Source organism: Benincasa hispida, chromosome 10, assembly GCF_027475165.1.
Source record: "Benincasa hispida cultivar pf3 chromosome 10, pf3_genome.v1.1, whole genome shotgun sequence".
NCBI lineage: Eukaryota > Viridiplantae > Streptophyta > Magnoliopsida > Cucurbitales > Cucurbitaceae > Benincasa > Benincasa hispida.
Genome location: NC_143487.1, coordinates 8,080,736 through 8,104,023, shown reverse-complemented (window position 1 = coordinate 8,104,023; position 23,288 = coordinate 8,080,736). Strand labels below are relative to the sequence as shown.

Here is a 23,288-nt window from a genome sequence, read left to right as displayed (position 1 = left end):
TTTGAATTTGATATCATGTTATACTTGTTTGTAAATAATCGGGGTCTTTTGATTAATTGTTGATACATGTAGTATGTTTGTATGTTGTTATTGATGCATATAGGTATAGAATGATATCCTTTTACGTTGATAGTCATAAAGGATATCATTGATAGCTACTATCAGTGAAATCTTTCTATTGCTATCAATGTAAAGGATATTATTGATAGTATTTATGTATCATGTAATATAGTATTTGAGATGAAATGACTCATCAAGATTGTTTGATTGTGCATAAAAGTTTTCATTGATAGCATGACATCATAGTATCACTCATAACATGTTATCAATAATACTACTGATAGACTTCATACTCTTAAAGTCCTATAAAAAGAAAAAAAAACTATTGGCTTGTTTGATAACGTTCTCATTTCTCTCTCTTTTTTTTTTTTTAGAAATTTAATAACTATTATCGCTTCTTATTTCAAACTTTTAATAAATGTTTCTAAAAATGGTGCAAACTTAAGGACTAAAAGAAGTAGTTTCTTTCAAATTCATTTTCGTTTGCTATTTATATTTAACGTTTCGTATAATAATCAAACTTAATGATTATCTTGTTGGTGTCAAGTCACTTATGAGTTAGACACTTTTAAGTCTTAGGTTTGAAACTCAATCTCGTTATTCTTTGGGAGAGAGGGAAATGTTTGGAGAGATGAGGAGATTGGGGAGATGGAAGCAAAAACTTGAGAAAAGAAGGAAAATAATAAAAAAAAAAATAGAAAAAGGAAAGAAAATTAAAAAAACTGAGAAATGAAAGAAAATTAAAAAAAAATCAGAGAAATAAAAAATAAAAAAATCGGAGAAATGAATAAAAATAAAAGAAAGAAAATAAAATAAAAAAGGCAAAAAGGAAAGGAAAAAAACGGAGAGAGGGAAGAAGGCATGAAATAGACAAGGGAGAACAAAATTGGAAATTAGAAAAAATTTAAAAACTAACTTATCAACACTTAAATATTTGTAAATACTTTAAAGAGGTACTATATTTTTAGATTTTTTTTCTTATTCTTCTATCTATTACAAATATCCTTTATATATTTATTAACCGTGTTAGCTTTTAAGTTTTAGTCCATGAATTTTTATGGTTTTGTTAATTAGATCTATTAACTTAAAAAAAATGTTTAAGAAGTCTTTTTTTTTTTTTTTTTTCATTTTGTCTCTACTTCCAGGTGTTGATAAGTACTTAAATTTTTAATTGTTTGTAATAATAAGTCTATTTATGAATTTCGTGTCCAACAAGATTTACTCAATTTTATATCTAACTAATAAATTAAATTTGTATGTATGTGTATATATAAATAAGATGTTAATTTAATTTAATTGATTAATTAATTTTTGTTTGAGAAGAACATGCCAGCCATCACACAATTACACAAGCTTTGAGGCCAATTTTGCCTCAACTAAAAAAGAGACAGTTAATCATCCAACCAACAAAAAGATTTTGAGACACAATTGTTATCCAAAGACGTTAATTATGAGATAGATGTTGCGATTTTGAATGAATTAAAAAAGGGAATTGAGTGAAGGCAACAAGAAGCTAAAATACGAAAGTAATTTGGTGAGATTTGTGATAATAATTAGACATTATGAAAAAGGAAAATAGAAACACAATAAAATCACATTTATCTTCTCCAAAAACTAAACAACGATACTCCATGGTAGCTTGTGCAAGCTAGTTAGGCTCCCGCACGCAAAATCCATATTAAACACATATCAAATATCGATAAGTAATTGACACGCAATTTGATGTATCTATTTTTACGTTTATGTTTTTTAAAGAAAAAAATAAACAACTCATCTAATCATTCCCAACTAAAATTAGGCAACCTATTTAGAAAGCCCACTACCCGAATCTAAAACTAAAAGGAAAAGGAAAAAGAAAAACAAAATGAAAAACCAAACCCTAGCCTATCACTTAATCTTCATCTTTATATTTGATTCCTCACAAAGTCCTCTAAAATATAACCCAATTAAATATCTTCAACAATTCAACGAATAAGACCTTCATTTATCTTCATACTTCCACCTTTAATTTTCTTTTTCTTCTCTGATCAATACGAGTCACTTTTTTATTGCATTTTATTGACTATTTTACTTCAACATCTTAGATGTTATTATTTGTATTATATTTCACTGTTTGAATTGTATTTTGTACTATTGTTATTAACTTCTATGCTAAATTTATCTATATCCTAGATTTTTTTTTTTAAGGAAAAGAAAACGTATTTTCAACGTATCAATATCCTAGTTTTTTAGAAATTGGCTTATCGCAGTATCGAATCGTATCTGTATCTCATATCTATATCCATGTCTATGCTTCATAGGCACATATTTTACAATTATTTAGTATTCTAACTTTGACCACATAATATAATATAATATAATCCCGACATATACATATATAATATACTTATGTCCCATTTGGTAACCATTTCATTTTCTGCTTTTAGTTTTTAAAATTAAGCACACTTTCTCCCCATTTCATATAATGATTTGCATCTTTCTTAAGTATAATGGTTGGATTCTCAACCAAATTCCAAAAACAAAAACAAGTTTTTAAAAACCACATTTTTAGTTACAAAATTTTGCTTGATTTTTCAAACCATTAGTAAAAAATAGATAACAAATGAAGAAATTTAAAGGTAAAAATAGTATTTATAGGTTTAATTTTCAAAAACTAAAAACAAAAAAAATGAAATGGTTACCAAACGGGGTTGTAACAGTCATAGGAAATGAATACATTATATAATTATGATGACGCGGTCAATTTAATTGAGCCTTGTACAATTGTTTCTGATTTCTCCACCGCTCCCAATCAAATGGTCGAGATTTCCCTTATTAATCATAGACTGAATGAAGGCATTGAAGAACACACTCTCACTATTGGGGAAATTGTTGACAATACTGATAGTTGGAGCTCCGCTAGTAGAGAACGGAACTTGGTCACTTCCTAAAAGCCCTTGGTTGTTCTGCAAATTTGTGAAGTAATTTCTGTCAAACGTGTTTGGCGTCTCGGGCCCAGATTCACAAATGTGTCTCGCGCTGGTTGAAAACTTTGCCGTAGTTGATCCGCATACCTTGAGTCTAGGGTCGGGTCCGGGTTCGAAGTGTCTAGTCATCCATAAAAAAAATCTGCATATTGAGCGCTTGATTGTGTGTGCACCTGCAAAGTGTACCATAATATATATCAATTGTAAGCTAAATTAAAATTTTTGTACATCCCACCAAATTATCTATTCATAATTTGACAAGTGGCAAACTCAAAGATGTGCATCTTAAGATGCATCAGACACGTTTTTATTTAACTCAAGATAGAAATAAAATAATATGTGTTTAAACTATATTATTTAAGAAACAAGAAGGTTAATAATTGAAACAGAAAGGTGATACACATCTGAAAAATATTAAGTTTTATCTTAGTATCGTCTAATTCATAATTTACCACATGACAGATGTTTTATTTTCATACCATAGATAGTATGAATATGATCACCTGATAGAGCAACAAGATCAGTATTATCCTCAAGACCAATTTCCCTAAACTTTTGTTGAAGTTGGGAGAGACTCTTAAAAGGATTTGGGAGCCTTGCCTTGTCTCCGTCCAGATTTGCTGTTCTACTACCTCTTCTACCTAATTGAACCGTCCAACCCGGTCCTCTCGCTTGTACAATTATTATTCAACAGATCATACTATAATACATGCTTAATTAGCTTGTGTTCTCATTTAATTTATTAATAACTTCAACTTAAAATTGTGATGATATATGTAGTATTGACGCTAAATTCAATTTGTGTATAATATATGAAAATTTTAATATTTTAATTTGGAGTAGCTAGGTACCAAGGTGACAACTTCTCGAGAAGAAAGGGCTAGAATATCAGTACAGGAGACGACGCCTAAACAAACATTCTCAAGTGCAGTTTTGATATCATCAACAATAATTGAAACCGGTAATGCCTACATTAGCAGGTGCACTGATCTCGCTCACTATACCATCTTGGTCCTCTAACAACACTGACCCATCATAACCCTTCAAATATACGTAATATAATTATCTTAGATAATCAAACATATTATCATAACTCATCAATTTAAGTTCTAAAGAAATTGAGCATGGAGCAACTTACGTCGACGAAACAATCAAGGAAATGGAGGCGGATGAGCTTGGCACTAGCTCTATCGTCACTTTGAAGAGCTTGCTCCACAACACCACGAACAATACCTGATACATTGGGACATGTGATATCATAGAACGTATGGCTAAGCTGAGAACTCACAGACCCAACTATCAAACAAACACACAATATCAAAGGAAAGTATAGAGGCACATCCTTTTATAGACATGAGGAAGGCGGTGAAGGGGTGAAGGCTGAGTTCGTTACGTGCCACAAAACAAATTAAGCGTTGAAAATAAGCCACTTTGAATTTCAGATTTGCATGGATTTTCCCCTAATTTGAATTTTCTTCCCTATGAGCTTTCATTTCATTTAATTATTGGGAATTATAAGAACACTGCACAGAACATGGGGAAGGAATGATTCAATTTTGGAGGATAAAACTTTTTATTTAGCACAATCAAAATCTGATTAGCACCTAACACTATTTATTTAGCATAATAAAAGACTGTTTTCATATATAATAAAATGATCAATTTATTCATAAATATAGCAAAATGGAAAAAAGTTTCCTTAACTATCAAAATAACTTTCTTTTTTTTTTTTTTACTATATATATTTGAGTTGATAGGAGTTAGTGTGCGTTGGTGGTATAGTTAATGTTTTATTTACCTATAACTACTTGTAATGTCTTCACTTAAATAAAATATAACACAATTGAAGCATTTAATACTCCATTCAATATATTTATTTTTTCTTGTTTTCACTCTCTCTTCTCCTTGTTTTGTTGTTTTCTTTTGCATTCAATTGACGAATGGAGTCTACTTTAAATTAACTGAAAAGTACTTCTCAACTTTCCTTCATGATATTTGGCTATTTAGTTCCATTTGAAATTTTAATTTTTCGGTAAATTAGATAAAAGTGAAACATTTGTTCCCTCTTTCTGAATTATTATTATTATTTTAGGAAAATGAACTTTTTTTTTTTGAAACATTAGGAAAATGAAGAACTTTAACCATGAGTAATTCAGATTTTCTCAATTAAGCATTATCGGCAAAAACAAGCTTGGAACCTTTTGATTAATCAATGTCCATTCTCCATCCAATAAGGCTCGTGGGAGACATGCTATTTTTCTTTTATTTTCTAAACTATAAAATTGGACGGCTTGACTTGAATTATATACACAAGCACGTCCCCCTTTCTTCGTTTTAGTTCAACAATTACAAATTAAGATATCTACCATTAACAGTATTTGAAATGAATAGTCTATACTACGTTCATGTAAAATTTATAGTTTTATTTTACTACATATAAAAAATTCAAAATATTATAGTATCCACTATTCAACTTGATGTTTCATATAGTATGGTTTAACCCACGCAATATAAAAAAAAATACATCACTTATTTGTCATGTAATGGTTACTTTTGTCCGAGAATAATTTAGAGTGACACATTATTAGATAAACATGTGGTTCTATCTTTTAACCAATTGACATTTAGGGGAGTAACTCATTTATCTTTATAAAGAGTTTGAGATTTCATTATCTTCCCAACATGGTATTCTCGTATATTTGCCCCTCCAAGAATGGTACCTCTATATAGGCTCAACATTTTTGGGGGTCAGATTTTTTTATTGGATGCTTGTTTGAGTCTCATAGGCTCTAATACCATATTAGACATCCATAAACATGTAGTTTTCCATCTCAAAATTACCAATTGACGATAGAAGAAATGACACATCTATCATCTAGTAGGATCCACCACACACGTTCACGTTTCTATCATCTCAAAATGTTATTCTTGTTGAAGGCGTGACTGTGAATTTCATCAGCATAAGTTAACTATATGATCTGGGTCATTTAGTAAATTTCTACAAAGAAAAATGCCTTGTGACCAATGCAAGAAACGTGGCTATGATAATAGATATGCGCTCCTCTGATAATTGTTATCTCTGGTCTCTTAATATTTTCTTTGATGTTTGTTACACGACTTGAAACAGTGAAGCTCCTCTTTAAGTGGTAGGACATGTTAGTCCCCACCCTATCAAGAGGGTTGTATCAGAAAATGCTATCCATAGAATACCCTTCTTATCTGGAGACGGTGTTGTAGTGTGTTGTGACCGTCAGGCTGGAAGACAAGTCAGAGTAGCTCATAAGAAAGTTCTTGCTCGTACTACCAACCGAGTGTTTGGAATTACTACACATGGATCTAATGGGGCCAATGTAGGTGGAAAGCATAGGAAAAAACTATATGTTTTTGTGTACGTTGATGACTTTTCTCAATTTACGTGGGTGCGCTTTATAAGAGAAAAATCAGACACCTTTCATGTGTATTGGACGTTATATCTCCAACTTCAGAGAGAGCAAGAGGCACAAATTGTGAGGATCAAAATTGATCTGGTAAAGAATTAAAAAATGCTCAATTTGAAAACCTGTGTAATTTAAAAGGTATTCAACATGAGTTCTCTTCCCCTATAACCGCTCAACAGAATAGTGTAGTAGAAAGGTGTTGGGGTTGATGCCTAAAATCTCGTGGATCCTATAGTTTGTAATTATAATGTACAGACAATTTATTTACCTAATAAAATAAAAAGGTATTTTATTTTATATTAGTAGCATTAACCCACAAAACAAATAAACTAAGATCCAAGGTTATCTTTTGTATCTTAAACATGTATTTGGAGACATATAGGTGGATCATGTTTAAGAGATAACCTAAATGGTATGTAGTAGATGGATAAGACTGGGTACCTTATCCTGGTGACACTACGAACATGACCTGCTTTATAGTTGTGACAATTATTGTAAAGTGATATAAATGATCTGATCCTGATCATTCATGTAGAAATATATGAGCGGGGGTGTTATATACAAAGAGTTTGTATAAGTTCGGACCACGAAATGAATAGTCTCGCTATATAACACCGTTGATAGAAGAGATTTACATTTCATCAAGATGATCATAACTGGTTTAACTTGAATCCTATGTGAGTTATGAACTTCTACATATGAAGGCGGTCCTTTAATTTGCATAAGTGAGAGTGGCTTGTATACCTAACTCAATATGCCTTTCATTTTGGGGATTCGTCTAATTCAAGAGCTGGGAACGCAGCTTCACAAAAAGGAATTCACTCATTCTCTATAGTTAAAGAAGGTAGAGAAATTTCTCCCTCAAGGGCTGATTTCAAGGCTTGAAAATATACCGCCACAGCCTCTCTTGGCCCGAGAGATGTTTAGTCATAGTTAGACTATGACTTATTGTTTATTAGAAGGATCAATGGTACTTAAGGAGTTAAATGTAACTATAGAGGCAAAATAGTAATTTTGGCCCACTTATACTTATGAGCAATTTGTGAAGGGTCAACGTTGTTTGGGTTGATAACCTAAATCTCGTATGGTCCTATAGTTTATAACTGTAATGTATAAACATTTTATTTATGTAATAAAATATGTGATGTTTTGTTTCAAAAATTAGTTGCATTAACCACAAACCAATAAACTAACATCCAAAGGTTATCTTTGTAGCTAGAACATGTGTAGAGACATACAGGTGGATCATGTTTAAGTGATAACTTAAATGGTTTGTAGTAGATGGATAAGGTTGGATACCTTATTTTGGTGACACTACGAGTATGGCTCACTTTGTAGACGTTACAATTATTGAATCCTGAGTGAGTTATGAACTCCTGCCTATGAAGCCAGTCCTTTGATTTATATGGATGAAAGTGGTCAGATCGCTGACTCAACAAGCCTACTATTTTGGGGATTCGTCTAATTGAGGAGCTAGAAACACAACTACACAAGAAGGAATTCACTCATTCCTCTAATATTGGGGCAAGTAGATAAATTGCTCCCTTAAAGACTGATTTCAGGGCTTGAACAATGTGGCGCCACACCCTCTCTTGGCCCGAGAGGGGTTTAGTCATAGTTGGACTATGATTTATTTTTAAATAGAGAGATCAGTGGTACTTAAGGAGTTAAATGTAACTATAGGGGAAAAACAATAATTTGGCCCAGTTGTACTTACGAGCAATTTGTGAAGGGTCATCATACTGTTGATTGGTTATATTCAATGGACATAGAAATATATATGTAGTGTGAAGAGTGCAGTTATCGGTCCTTAGTGGAGTGCCCAATAGTTAACGGATGGTGAATAATTTAATTAAAGAAGTTTAATTAATTATTTACGTACTCTTGGAGCTTCAAGCTATAGGTCCATGGGGTCCCCTCTGTAGCTCAACGGAAATTAATGAGAATCAATTTTTGGATTAATATGAATTGTTCAAATTAATTGAGGGAATTAACTATATATGATACAATTACTATAATGTATTTTAATACATTATAATATAAAGTTTATTTCAGAGGAAATAAATATTTGAATATGATTCAAATATTAGTCATATGAATTTGATTCATATAATTTAATTTAATATAAATAAGATTTATATTAAATGTCATTGGTGAGAAAATAGAAACTATAAGTTATATTGGATTTGATACAATATAGAATTTATAGGTTATGTGTTATATTTGATATAACATATAGTTTAATATATATATATATGATAAGGTAGTTATCATATAAATATATATTAAATTGATTTATGAAATAATTTATTTTATTTTATTTTTTTTAAAAAAAAATTATTTTGGGAGGGAGTTGTAACTCCCTGCCCCTATTTCCTCTCTAAAAACGTAGTAGTAGGGAAGAAAAGAGAAGTTCTTCTTCTTTCTAGTGTGGTTTTAACAAGTGAGTGATACACAAAAAAGTTTTGTAAGAAAAATTTGAAAACCATCTCTTCCTCTCAACACTCTCAAAATCCCTCTTTTCCAAAATAGTTAGAGCCCACAAAACTCCTGGATTCTCATCCAGACAATATAGAGGAATCTTTCGTGGTGGTGTTCTTATAAATGGTTGGAGGGTTCGAGATTGTTCGTGACAAATTTTTTTAGAAAGAATCTCATGAAGAAGAGTTCTTTAATGGTAGGATCTCTTAAACTTAATTACTGTTTTGTAATCCATGTTTTAAAGCATGCTGCAACTTTCTTTTAAATGCATAATCTGTATGTTCTTGCTATAAAATTTATGATCTGTAAATTTTGGGTATTTGGTCTGATCACATGCTTCTGCTCAAGGACCTTCTATGCTTCCTTCACAAGTCATTCGTATTTCAAATTTATGCTTCCACTCAAGGACCTTCAATGGTACCTTCAATGGTTCCTTCACTGGTGAGATGACAATGCGTGTTGGTGTTGGGGTTGATGCCCTAACTCTCGTTGGGTTCTGTAGTTTGTAAACATTGTATTGAACAAACGATTGTGATGTAATAATATATGATATTTTTCTTCACTATTGTCTATAGAACATTGGATGTTTTAATTGCTTTACCACAAACCAATAAACTAAGATCCCTTATTGTCGTTGTAACTTAAGCATATATGTACAGACATACAGGTGGACTATGTCTTAAGTGATAACCAAAATGGTCTATAGTATATAGAAATATGAGGGAAGCCTTATCTTGGTAATGCTACGTATGCGGCCCGCTTTGTAGAATAGTTACAAGTGTTGTGGCTTACTATAGATGGCCTGATCCTGATCATTCATGTGGAGATATGCGAGCAGGGGTGTCCTATACAAAAACGTTTGTATAAGATCGAACCATGAAGTGTTATAGTCTCATTATGTAACGTCATTCATGACAAAGACTTCATTTCACTAGGATGACCATAGGTAACATGACCTCAATCTTGAGTGAGTTAGGAACTCCTGCCTTTGAGGGCGATCCTTTGATTTGCATGGGTGTGAGTAGCCAGATCGTTGATTCAAACCTACCACTTTGGGGATTCATCTGATTTGGGAGCTGGGAACTCAACTACACAAGATGGAATTCATTCCTTCCTCGAGGCAGGGGTAAGTAGATAGATTGCTCCTTTAAGGGCTGATTCTGGGGCTTGAACGATGTGGCACCACACACCTTCTCATGGCCAAGGAGGTGTCAATACATAGTAGGACTATGTTGTATTATTCATTAGAGGGATCAGTGGTACTTAAGGAATTAGATATAACTACCGGGGCAAAATGGTAAATTGGTCGAGTTGTACTTACGAGCATCTGTGAAGAGTTATCGTACTGTTGATTGGTTTTATCCGATGGACACAGAAATATATCTGTGGTGAGAAGAGTACAAGTGTTGGTCTTTAGTGGAATGTCTGGCAGTTAATGGATGGTGGATCTCGTGGCTAAAGAGTTTAGTCAGCTATTCACGTACCGTTGGAGCTTCAAGCCATAGGTCCATAAGGTCCCCTTGGTAGCTCAATGGATTCAAGTTGAGAATTAGTTTTTGGATCAGTTTGAAGTGTTCAAATTGACAAGAAGGAGTTACGAACAACTTGTGAAGGATTAGCTTACTAATCATGGTTATATCACATGGACACAAATATATCTATAATGAGGGGAGTGCAACTACAAGACTATAGTGGAATGACCCGTTAGTTAACGAATGTTGATTAGCTCCGTCTAAAGAGTTTAGCCAGTTAATCTCAGATCGTTGGAGCCCATGATCTATAGGTCCATTAGGTTCTCCTACTAGCTCATATGGAATAAACTTAGAACAGTATGATAGAATAATTTGAATTGTTCGAATTAGGTGAAGAGAGAGAAACCGACAAGTATATGTGATATAGTGGTCGATTTTTCAGTTTAGAGATACAGTTTTAATGTTTAAATGTGATTTAAATATCAAGAATATGAATACGTTCATATTTAGAAGCTTAGAAATAATGGAAATGGTCAAAGATGTAAAAAGTCAAAGAGTTTTGAGAAAATGAATGCGGATTCATGCTCGAGAGGTCAAAATTAGTCAACATGGAAAAAATCATAAAAAGTCAATGTTGACTTTTTGATCAAAGTTTGACTTTGAATAAATGACTATTTTGCCCTTTGACTAAAGTTAGTGGGAAAATCCAAACTTTTGTTGGATAATTCCACTAACAAAAGAGTGGACTAGCTGTTGGCTTATAGTAGAGACATTAAGCTCACTTAGGTAGTGGATTTTAGGTGTTGGATTTTTATGGTTTTGTTTCATGCAAATGTTGCATCGCTTTTTTCTATAAAATTGGGCTTTCAATTTGGAGAAAAAACTTTTGCCATTTTTTGCCAAATTAGTTTTCAAATTTTGTGGAAAAAAAAAAAAGAAAACCCAAACCAAAAGAAATTCCATTTCTTTTCCATCTCATTCTCTCTCTCGGGTTTCTTCATCCATCGGGTCCCAAAACCCGATTCTGAATCCAGAGCATAGTAGGTCAGCTCTAGTGGTGGATCGGAAGAGTTCGAGTCAAGATTCAACGAGGAAAAGCGACTTTCGGGAGCTTCAAAGGTAAGGTTTCAAATTACCCTAGTTTTAATGTGCATGCTATTTTCCTTTTAATTAAAAGCAATTAGAGTGTAATTAGGTTCTTTTTCCACTGCATATATCTCGTGTTCCATTATGTGGTATCAAAGCATGCTTTAATTATGCTCAATTACTTTTGGTGGTGTTTTTTTCCTTTCTATTCAAAGGTTGAATGAAATATGGACTAAAGTGGATTTATTATGATTTTGGCATTGTTTTTCTTTAAATTTCTTGTGGAAATTTATAATTGCTCACATGTTTATGAGCATTAATGTGTGAAAAAGGGTCTGTAAATTTGTTTTAGTCATTAGAGTTCAAATTAGGCTGTAATTGCTTGATTCCGAGAGAGAGGACAGCAGCAAAATTGAAGATTTTGGCTCACAGACCCGAATTAGTCTCCAGACCCGACCCGAGAGAAGGCTCCGATCCGGATGTCTTGCATGCGTGCCTGGATCACAAGCCTGTCCTGCCCGGATTCGACTAGCACGCCCGCCCGCTCCTCTCACAACCCACGCATTATGTGTCGACCCAGTTCGCCGCCCGCGTGCTCGTGCCCGAGTACCCGCAATTTCCGTCGACCCGACCCGCCCCGCGCCTCCGTTGACTACGCCTGCGCATGTTGACTAGCCGGTCCAGACGGTCTGGACCGTTTTATTTGACCTGGTTGAGCCGGTTTGACCGGTTCAACTTGGTTTTTGGTGTTTTTGGGCCGATTCGAGTGGTTTCTTAGCAATTCTAGATGATTCAAAGTGTTTGAATCCGGTTTCAGGAAGCTGGTTGCTATTTTGTACAATAAATTAGTTATTATGCATGTGATGTATTTAAACTCTGTTTGTTTTTAATGCCAAGATCGATCTACTTTAGTGTTGTTTACCTATTATGCATGTGATGTATAATATTGTTTGATTATGTCTGCATATAGTATGTCATATAGTTTTAGAACCCCATCATAGGAAAAGTATGTGACATGCATTTGTTATATGTTATAAGTGTTATAAAATATATACTATGCATGCTTAGTTTTAATATTAGTGTTATATTAAAGCATGTTTGATTGAAGGAAGCATGTTATGATGAATGCTCTAGGGTTATAATTGTTATAATTTATTTTATAATTGTTATAAAATAACCTGGACTTCTAAAATCTATAACAAGGATAAAATGCATGCTCGTTTTGGGTTAACCATCGAGCAATCCCAATTTTCATAGAAAATAGGTCGATATCTTGTAAACCGAAGTTACAAGAAAACTCACCCAGCAAGATTTTGGCAAAAAGTAAGATAAGATGAGTAAGGTTGAAGGTTTTTAAGTTGACGGTTCATGAAACACCTACTACCTGGAGATCGAGTCGGCGTCTGAGTTAGGTTAAACCGGTTCTATGAGCATGCGTGAGCAGTGTGAGGTAATAAAATTTGTTCATCACCTAGACATCGTAGGTTAAAAATCCAGTATAAAAGTTATACTCGGATGAGTCACCTAGACTTCAGCTGGAGAGAAGTATCCGGTTCACAGAACGCTGAAATGTGTCGCTAAGTATTTTATACCCTAACCGTCTAGAACACTTCAGTTGGAGAGAAGTAATGTACTTTTAGCTCTAGCGTCCTTAAGAGTTCACACCGTGAGATTCATGCTTGGCTTTGGGCCGCCCTGGGATCGGACTTCATTCGGAGAGTGTTTGCATGAGTCAATACCAAGATGAAGAGGGGAAATTGTTCATAGTAAGTAGGAGAAAAAAGTGTGTCAACACATCTTACAGTCTTTTCCATTAGGTCGCACCGTGAGATTCCTATAATGCGCCTGCATGTCTGTTATGGAGCGACCTTATCAATCGGAGGGCTGTATTATAGGATTTGGAACTCCGCAAACTCTAGAAATTGATAGGGTTTCTCAGGTTCGTTTTCATTCTTGTCTTTTCAACTTCGGGAGCATAATGATTTTGATCTTTGAGGTATGAAAATGGAAGGTCATACTTACGAGAATTACTAAGTGTTAGTAAATTCTTGACCAAAGTAGTGATAACTGAGCTGCTATAGGAATCTGAGTTATTCTGGTGATAGTACCTAGTCAAGATAGTCTTGGTTCAACGGAGGAATAGTCGATCACCCCTCGATGGAGGTTATTCTAAACCATTGAAATATCGTTGAAAATATAATAATGAAAGGTACATTATTAGTTTTTTTGCTACACTTGATTGGATTTAAAAGATTAATGTTTTTTTACTAAAAAGGATATGATTCCCCTGTCCACATGACTAGCTCTTTAGTTCAACTATTAGCTTTTGAAAAACTTAACGGCAACAACTACTCAACATGGAAAACAAAACGGAATTCAACACTAGTAATAGATGACCTGAGATTTGTCTTAACTAAGGAATGTCCTCAGGCCGTTGCCTCGAAAGAAGCATAAGGTAAATATGATTTACTAGTTGCTGAAACATGTTTAGGGGAGTATAATACCTCAACCTGGATATTGGATTCAGGAGCCAATAATCATATTTGTTTCTCTTTTCAGGAAACTAGTTCCTGAAAAAAAGCTTGAAGAAGGCGAGATCACCCTCAAGGTTGGAACAGGAGAGGTTGTCTCGGCCGAAGCAGTGGGAGACTTGAAGTTGTTTTTCAACGATAGATATATCATACTTAAAGATGTTTTGTATGCTTCTAAATGAGACGGAATTTAATATTTATCACATGTATATTGGAAAAAATGTATAAAATATCTTTTAAAGTTAATGAAGCATTCATTTTCAGAAAAGGTATTCAAATTTGTTCTGCTATACTTGAAAACAATCTATATAAGTTAAGACTAACTAAAGGAAAATTTGTCTTAAATATTGAGATGTTTAGAACAGCCGAAACTCAAAATAAAAGACAAAAACTTTCTTTTAATGCCTATCTATGGCACTTAAGACTTGGCCACATAAATCTCAAAAGGATTGAGAGATTGGTTAAGAATGATCTCCTAAATCAGTTAGAAGACAATTCTTTACCTCTATGTGAGTCTTATCTTGAGGGAAAAATGACTAAGAGATCTTTTACTGGAAAAAGGTCTCAGAGACACAATACCCTTAGAGCTCGTACATTCAGACCTCTATGGATCGATGAATGTTAAAGCTCAAGGTGGGTACGAATATTTCATCAGTTTTATTGATGATTATTCAAGGTATGGTCATATTTACCTAATACATCACAAGTCTGATTCTTTTGAAAAGTTCAAAGAATATAAGGCTGAGGTTGAGAACCAGTTAGGTGAAACAATTAAGACACTACGATCAGATCGAGGTGAGGAGTACATGGACTTAATATTCTAGGACTATATGATAGAACATGGAATCAAGTCACAACTCTCTGCACCTAATATGCCACAATAGAACGGTGTATCTGAAAGAAGAAATAGAACCTTGTTGTACTTGGTTCGCTCAATGATGAGCTTTGCTAAGTTACTTGATTCCTTTTGGGGACATGCATTAGAGACTACTGTCAATATTTTGAATAAAGTTTCCTCTAAAAGTGTTTTAGAAACACCTTATGAGCTATGGAAAGGGCGTAAAGGCAGTTTACGTCGCTATAGGATTTGGGGATGCCCGACACACGTGTTGGTGCAAAATCCTAAAAAATTGGAACGTCGTTCAAAACTATGCCAATTTGTAAGTTATCCAAAAGAAACAAAAGGTGGTCTATTTTACGATCCTCAAGAAAATAAGGTATTTGTATCGATAAATGCCACATTCTTAGAGGAAAACCACATAAGAAGTCATCAATCTCGCAGTAGACTAGTATTGAATGAAATTTCCAAAGACGCTATAGATAGAACTAGTTCATCTACTAAAGTAGTAGATAAAACTAGTACATTTGGTCAGTCACGTCTTTCTTAAGAGTTGAGAATGCCTCGATGTAGTGGGAGGGTTGTTCATCTACAGATAGGGTTGTTCATACTGATGATGACATAGATGATCCATCAACCTATAAACAGGTGATGAAAGATGTGGACTGTGATCAGTGGGTCGAAGCTATGGACCTTGAAATGGAGTCTATGTACTTCAATTCTGTCTGGAAACTTGAAGATCAACCAAATGATGTAAAACCAATTGGTTGTAAGTGGATCTATAAGAGAAAATGAGACCAAGCCAGTAAAGTACAGACTTTTAAGGCTCGATATATGGCAAAGGGTTATACCAAGAGAGAAGGAGTGGACTATTAAGAAATTTTCTCTCCCGTTTCCATGCTTAAGTCGATTAGAATACTCTTATCTATTGCCACTTTTTATGACTATGAAATTCGGCAGATGGATGTCAAGACAACCTTTTTAAATCGCGATCTTGAGGAGAGTATCTATATGGCTTAACCAGAGGGGTTTATTGCATAGGGTCATAAACAAAAGGTTTGTAAGCTCCAAAAATCAATTTATGGGTTGAAACAAGCTTCTAGATCTTGGAATATAAGATTTAATACTGGGATCAAATCTTATGGCTTTGTACAGAATGTTGACGAGCCTTGTGCTTACAAGAAGATCATCAATTCTACTATATTGTTCTTAGTTTTATATGTTGACGATATTTTACTCATTGGGAATGAAGTAGGTTACCTAACTGACATTAAGAAATGGCTAGCAACATAGTTTCAAATGAAAGATTTAGGAAATGCGGTTCTCGAGATTCAAATTATTCGAAACTGCAAGAACAGAACACTAGCCATGTCTCAAGCAACTTATATAGACAAAATGTTGTCTAGGTAGTTGCAAATTCAAGAGAACCAAGAAGCCACAAGCACGACAAGCATATTGAGCGCAAATACCATCTGATCCGGGAGATAGTACATCATGGAGATGTAATAGTAACCCAGATATATTATGGCTAAAGTGTTTGAAGGTCACCTACAGAGTCTAGGTCTACGAAGTTTGTAAACTAGGACAAGTGGGAGAACTTTTGGGTATATGCCCTAGTTTATTATATTCATATGTTTATTGTACTCATATGTTTCTCACTTAAGTTCAACAATGTCATACTCTACTAGGAGTTTTAGTCCAAGTGGGAGTTTGTTGGATTTTATGTCCTAAAACTCGTAGTTTGTAAATTAATAAACATATTCTGTTTTGTTTTTCGATAAATTTGTTATTGAAATTGTAATCTTTAATCCAATAAACTAAGGTCCTGAGGCTATTTAATGTAGTTTGAACTTTATGTAGTGACATAAATGTGGATCAAGTTCAAATATATAGTCAAAATGGTCTACAGTATATGAATGAGGTTGGGCGCCTTATTCTGAGGAAACTATGGATGCGGCCCACTTTGTAGTTAGAACAAACGATGTGATCCTAAATCGTTCAGATAGAGATATGTGAGTGGGGGCATCCTATGCAATAAGTTTGTATAAGACTAAACCATGAAATAGTCACTTTTTACGTTCTAAATGTCGTTTAATGTATAAAACTGAGTATTTCGTTAATTGGTGACCTAGGTAGCTTAATCTTAATCCTGAGCTAACTATAAACTCTTGTTCACTCGGAATTATCCTTAGAGTGGCATAGGTGAGGGCAGCTCATTATCGCTGGCCCAATAAGCCTCCCATTTCAAGGGTAAGATCAAGTGGATAGCTGAGAACATAGGGTGCAAGACGGAATTCACTCCTACCCGTTATAGGGATAATTGATAGGTTGTTCCCTTTAGTACTGAATCTAGGTCTTGAACAAAGGGCCCCACCATCTCCTTGGCCTGAGAGGGGTTCGGTTTATAGGTTGGACCTTAAGCCAATTGTTCATAGAGGATCAGTGGAACTTAAGGAACAAGATGTAGTCTTGGGGGTAAAACGATTTTTATGACCCAGCCAAGATTACGAAAAACGTGTGAAGGATTAGCTTACTAATCATGGTTATATAAAATGGATACAAATATGTCTATAGTGAAGGGAGTGCAATTACGGGACTATAGTGGAATGACCCGTTAGTTAACGAATGTTGACTAGCTCCGTCTAAAGAGTTTAGCCAGCTAATCTCGGATCGTTGGAGCCCATGATCTATGATCCATTAGATTCCCTTACTAGCTCATATGGAATAAACTTAGAACAATATGATAGAATAATTCGAATTGTTCGAATTAGGTGAAGAGAGAGAAACCGACAAATATATGTGATATAGTGGTCGATTTTTCAGTTTAGAGATACAGTTTAAATGTTTAAATGTGATTTAAATATCAAGAATATGAATACGTTCGTATTTGGAAGCTTAGAAATAATGGAAATGGTTAAAGATGTAAAAAGTCAAAGAGTTGACTTTTGACTTTGAAAAGTTAAACTTCGACCGACCTTATATTCAAACGTAGTTTGAATTTCGAGAAAATGAATGTTTATGCTCAGGAGGTCAAAATTAGTCAACACAGAAAAAATCATAAAAAGTCAAAATGTTGACTTTTTGGTCAAAGTTTGAATTTGACAAAATGACTATTTTGCCCTTTAAGTAAAGTTAGTGAGAAAATTGGGGTGGTTTCTCCACCCTGGGTTGTAGGTGTTCGAAAAGGGGGTTATTCTTTACAAAGTAAACAGATTGTGGATTTTGGGGGGCAATCTTCCATCGTATGCCCATCACCGCAAGTCGCACACCTTGCGGTGTTTTAACTGATTGCGTTGATTTGCCTATTTTGCGATGTTGGGCTGCTGATCGCAATTCCTTGTATTAAGTTCATCATTGCGGTCATCTGGTTTTGTAGTGAAGCAATAGCACCATTACTTGTGTCATTGTCTTTGAGTCTCAATCTCTGGTCACTCTCTCTCCAATCTTCATAGTTTTTAGAGATGCGATCCAAGATATTCTTCGCCTCGTCATACGTTTTATCAAGCAGACCACCAGCAACTGTCACATTGGTAGCTGTCTGCAAAGCGGGATTCAAACCATGATAAAAAATTTCCATCAGCAAGCAATCTTATAACCCATTATGTGGACAGTCCCGGACCAACCTCTTAAACCTCGCCCAGGCATCGCTGAACGATTCGTCCATGTCTTGTCCAAAATTTGTATTCAATTTCCTTCATCTGGCATTCTCAGTAGGTGGAAAGTATTTCTTCATAAACTTCTCTACGACCTATTCCCAAGAAGTGATCTGTCCCGGCTTGAGAGAATACGCCCATTTTCTAGCCTGATCACAAAGAGAAAATGGGAACAAAGTTAGTTGGACTTCTTCGGCAGAGATGTTTGTGAACACAAAAGTATTGCAGATTTCAATAAAACTTCGGAGGTCGGCGTGCGGGTCCTCGCCACGCCTTCCTCCGAATTGTCCTGCAATTTGGATGATCTGTTGCATCACCAACTTCATTTCGAATATGCTTCCGTCGAGGGCAGGCCTCGTGATTCTTGGAGAGAAATCATAGAGGTTTGGCGATGCATAGTCCCTGTGGGTCTATTATGATTGTTTGCCAACAGGATTGGATTCACCATGACATTGTTATCATTTGGTGCTCCGTTTTCAGGCTGCTCTGCCATCTCTTCTTTATCTGATTGTGGTTGTTGTTGGCAGTCTCTCAATCTCCTTCTAAAGATCCTCTCAATCTCTGGGTCGTAATTCGCCAGAGATTGAGAGTCTGCAAAGAAATCAAAAAAATTATCATTAGCACTTTATTTTGCCGAAGTCCCCGACAAATGCTCTAAAAACTTGATGCTTAATTTTATGAAGTGAAAATGTGGATGATATGCGTTGATAAAATTGCATTGTGCACTCAAGTTTCCTCAGCAGAATCCAAGTGTAAATTCCACTAAGTTTCCTGGTAAGTTCAGGGTCGAACACAGGGACTTGTGAAAATAGATTGCGTTGGTAATTTTTATGAAAACTTTGCAGTGGCCAAATAAATAATTTGTTGGTTTGTTGTTGATTGCGTTAATGAAGAAAATAAACAAAACGCAACGAATTTGAGAAAAGTCAGTTGTGTGATAGATGCACTGAGTATGCGATGAACGGGTTAAGAAGATCTTTAGCTAGCATTATTTGAGAATGCGTCAAACTATGCGATCATGCTTCTCCCATGCACAACAAGTCATTTTCCAACGAAAATGCGATGCTCCTAAGTCTAAGACGCATGTATTGAATGCAAAAGTGTCCATAGAGCTTATCCCTAAGTCTCTACTCTTGTCCTATGCGATGATGCAAGATGCATAAATGCAAGGTGGCCGCATGCAATCATATCCTATCTCTAGGATGCATGCGATGCGTTGATAATAAATAGTGCTCATTCCTAAGCTCCTATCTCTTGATTATGCTTTCTAATCTGACTCTCCCAAGCCTAGATTCTAAACTAATCTTCCCAACTCTAGATCTTGTCCTTAAACTACCCTCCCGAGTATCTCTAATGGACGAATGAAGCATACATATTCCAAGATAATCGAATAGCATGAAGATTCCCTAGCTGTGCTAGCTAGATGCTTCTCAACCCATTCAACTAATTTAGCTATTCATGCGTAAATAACAGAGAGTGAACAGATATAGAGAAATAGATTCCATTTCGATAAATGAGTGCATTACAAAATGACAATGGAAGTTAAAGGTAGAGAGCCTAGTAGCAATTCCTTGCTGACAGAGATTTTTACAATGTAATCTCTATTCGGTTCTAAAGATGTTCCCTCTTCCGCAGGCATCGGCCCTCTCTCTGTCCTTGAAGCTTCTGGTACTCTCCTAAGCTTACCGAAACGATCTATCAACACAACCTTCTCTCTCGCGTCTGCCTTAAAACGAAGGAAAACTATGAACAAGAGCGAGCGAACTTGTGGAATAAAGAATAGTGAACTCGTGAAGCCTTTTTCTGAAGGATCCCTCTAGTATTTATAGAAAATCTAAGGTGAACAGTGGCTTCTCTCTCATGATTGTATGGATCGGACGGCTTTAATTCCTAACTGTTGCGCCGAATATTTGTCACCGAAAAGTTGAATGTACTTGTGATCGTTATCAGCTATCAACTTAATTCGGATTCGACTGTCATCAGCTTTCTGTCCCATCGCGATTAATTAGCCTTTTCCCCAGATGTGCCCACCAAGTTGCACTGACCAGGTTGCGGCAATCCTTCTCGGGCGAATGTTTGCGAGCACAATCATCACAAAGTCTTGCGGTGAAGTTGCACTCGACTAATGATTTCCTATGATCACAATTCTTGTATTACGTCAATGTATATTCTGCACAAAAATACAAAAATCAACTGTTCTAATGCAATGAACGCATGTGACCATAATATTATGAAATTGATGCTTAATGGATGCAAATTAACATATTTCATTAACGCAATCTAACATTTTTTAAGAACTTCACACTATGATAATGTGTATTTCTGCCCGTTATCAATTCTAGGTGTTGGATTTTTATGGTTTTGTTTCATGCAAATGTTGCATGACTTTTTTCTATAAAATTGGGCTTTTAATTTGGAGAAAAACTTTTGCCATTTTTGCCAAATTAGTTTTCAAATTTTGGCTGTGAAAAAAAAAAAAGAAAACCCAAACTATAAGAAATTTCATTTCTTTTCCATCTCATTCTCTCTCTCGGGTTTCTTCATCCATCGGGTCCCACAACCCGGTTCTAAGTCTAGAGGATAGTAGGTTAGCTCTAGTGATAGTCTGGAAGAGTTCGGGTCGTGATTCAGCGAGGAAAATCGAGTTTCGGGAGCTTCAAAAGTAAGGTTTCAAATTACCCTAGTTTTAATGTGCATGCTATTTTCCTTTTAATTAAAAGTAATTAGAGTGTAATTAGGTCCTTTTTCCATTGCGTATGTCTCGTGTTCCATCATATCTATATGCACCAACTTGAGGGAGTCATAACCCAAGGTCAAGAGCAAAAGATTTGTAAGCTTAATAGATCCATTTATGGATAGAAACAGGCTTCTCGGTCTTGGGAAATAAGATTTGATACTACGATAAAATCTTATGGCTTTGATCAAAATGTTGATGAGCTTTGTGTTTACAAGAAAATCATCATCAATTCAGTAGCTTTCTTAGTGTTGTACGTAGATGATATCCTACTCACTGGGAATGATGTAGGTCTACTAACTGAAATTAAAAAATTGCTAACAACCCAATTTCAAATGAAAGATTTAAGAAAGGCACTGTTTGTTCTAAGCATTCAGATCTTTAGGGATCAAAAGAACAAAATGTTGGTCTTCTATCAGGCATTATACATTGACAAGATGCTTGTCAAGTATTCGATGCAGAAATCTAAGAGAGGTTTGCTACCTTTCAGGCATGAAATTGCTGTCTAAGGAACAATATCTTAAGACACCTTAAGAAGTTGAGAAGAGGAGACAGATCCCATATGCATCAGTTGTTGGTAACTTGATGTATGCAATGTTAATTAGAATTGACATCTGCTATGTAGTGGGGATAGTCAGTAAATATTCGTTGAATTCAGGATTAGATAACTGGACTGCCATTAAAACCATCCTCAAGTATCTGTAGAGAACGAGGAACTACATGCTTGTGTATGGGTCTAAGAATTTCATCCTTACAGAACACACAGATTCTAATTGTTAGATTAATAGCGATTCCAAGAAATCTATTTCAAGATCAGTGTTTACTTTTAATAGAGGGGTTATGGTCTGGAGAAGCACCAAGCGAAGGTCCATTGCTGACTCCACTATAGAGACAGAATATGTAGCGACTTGTAAAGCTGCCAATGAGGTTGTCTGGCTCAGGAAATTCTTGACTGATCTAGAAGTAGCTCTAGACATGTTAAAGCCTATCATCCATTATTGTGATAATAGTCGTGTTGTGGCCAATTCCAGGGAACTCAAAAGTCACAAGCGTGTAAGGTAATAAAGCAAAAGTATCACTTAATACGAGATATTGTGCATCGAGGGACCGTGATCATCATACAGATAGCTTCAACGCACAACATTGCAGATTCGTTTACAAAGACTCTCACGGCCAAGGTGTTTGAGGGTCACTTGGAGATTATGAGTTTATAGGACAAGCCATATCTAGTCTAGGGCAAGTGGAATATTTTGTACTAGGCGCGTATTGTATGCCCTAGTTTCTTGTTTTTGTGTTCTTTTGTAATAGTTGATTTTTATGATGCAGATCCCACTAGCTTTAGGACTAGTGGGAGATTATTGGGGTTGATGTCCTAAATCTCGTAGGTTATGCAGTTTGTAATTGTAATGTACAAACAATTTATTTATCTAATAAAATAAAGAAGTATTTTATTTGATATTTAGTAGCATTAACCTACAAAACCAATAAACTAAGATCCAAGGTTATCTTCTGTAACTTAAACATGTGTGTGGAGACATATAGGTGGATCATGTTTGATTTGGTGTCCTAAATCTTATATATCTTATAGGTTGTAAATACAAATCATATATTTAATAAAATAAGGGCTATTTATGAACATTTAGACTGCATTAATTTAATCTGATAAACTAAGATCCATGGTTATTTTATGTAACTTAAAATATGTATATGGTTGACATACAGGTGGATCATGTTTAAGTAAAACTAAAATGATCTGCAGTAGATGGATAAGAGTAGGTACCTTATCCTAGTGACACTACAAATACAATCGCTTTGTAGTTGTTACAATTGTTGTAAAGTGCTACAAATCATCTGGTCTTGATCATTCATATGGAGACATGTGAGCGAAGGTATTCTATACAAAGAGTTTGTATCAGATCGAATCAGAAATGAATAGTCCCTCTATATAACATCGTTAAGAGACTTACATTTCACTAGATTGCCATGTGAGAACAATCCTTTGATCAGTATGGGTGAGAATGACTTTGTTA

At 34.9% G+C, this 23,288-nt stretch overlaps 1 pseudogene; it reads right to left on the bottom strand.

Annotated features, from left to right (window-relative positions):
• Positions 1-2,804: 2,804 nt before the first annotated feature.
• LOC150033087 (peroxidase 2-like) overlaps positions 2,805-23,288 on the bottom strand; it is a 32,177-nt pseudogene continuing 11,693 nt past the window's right edge.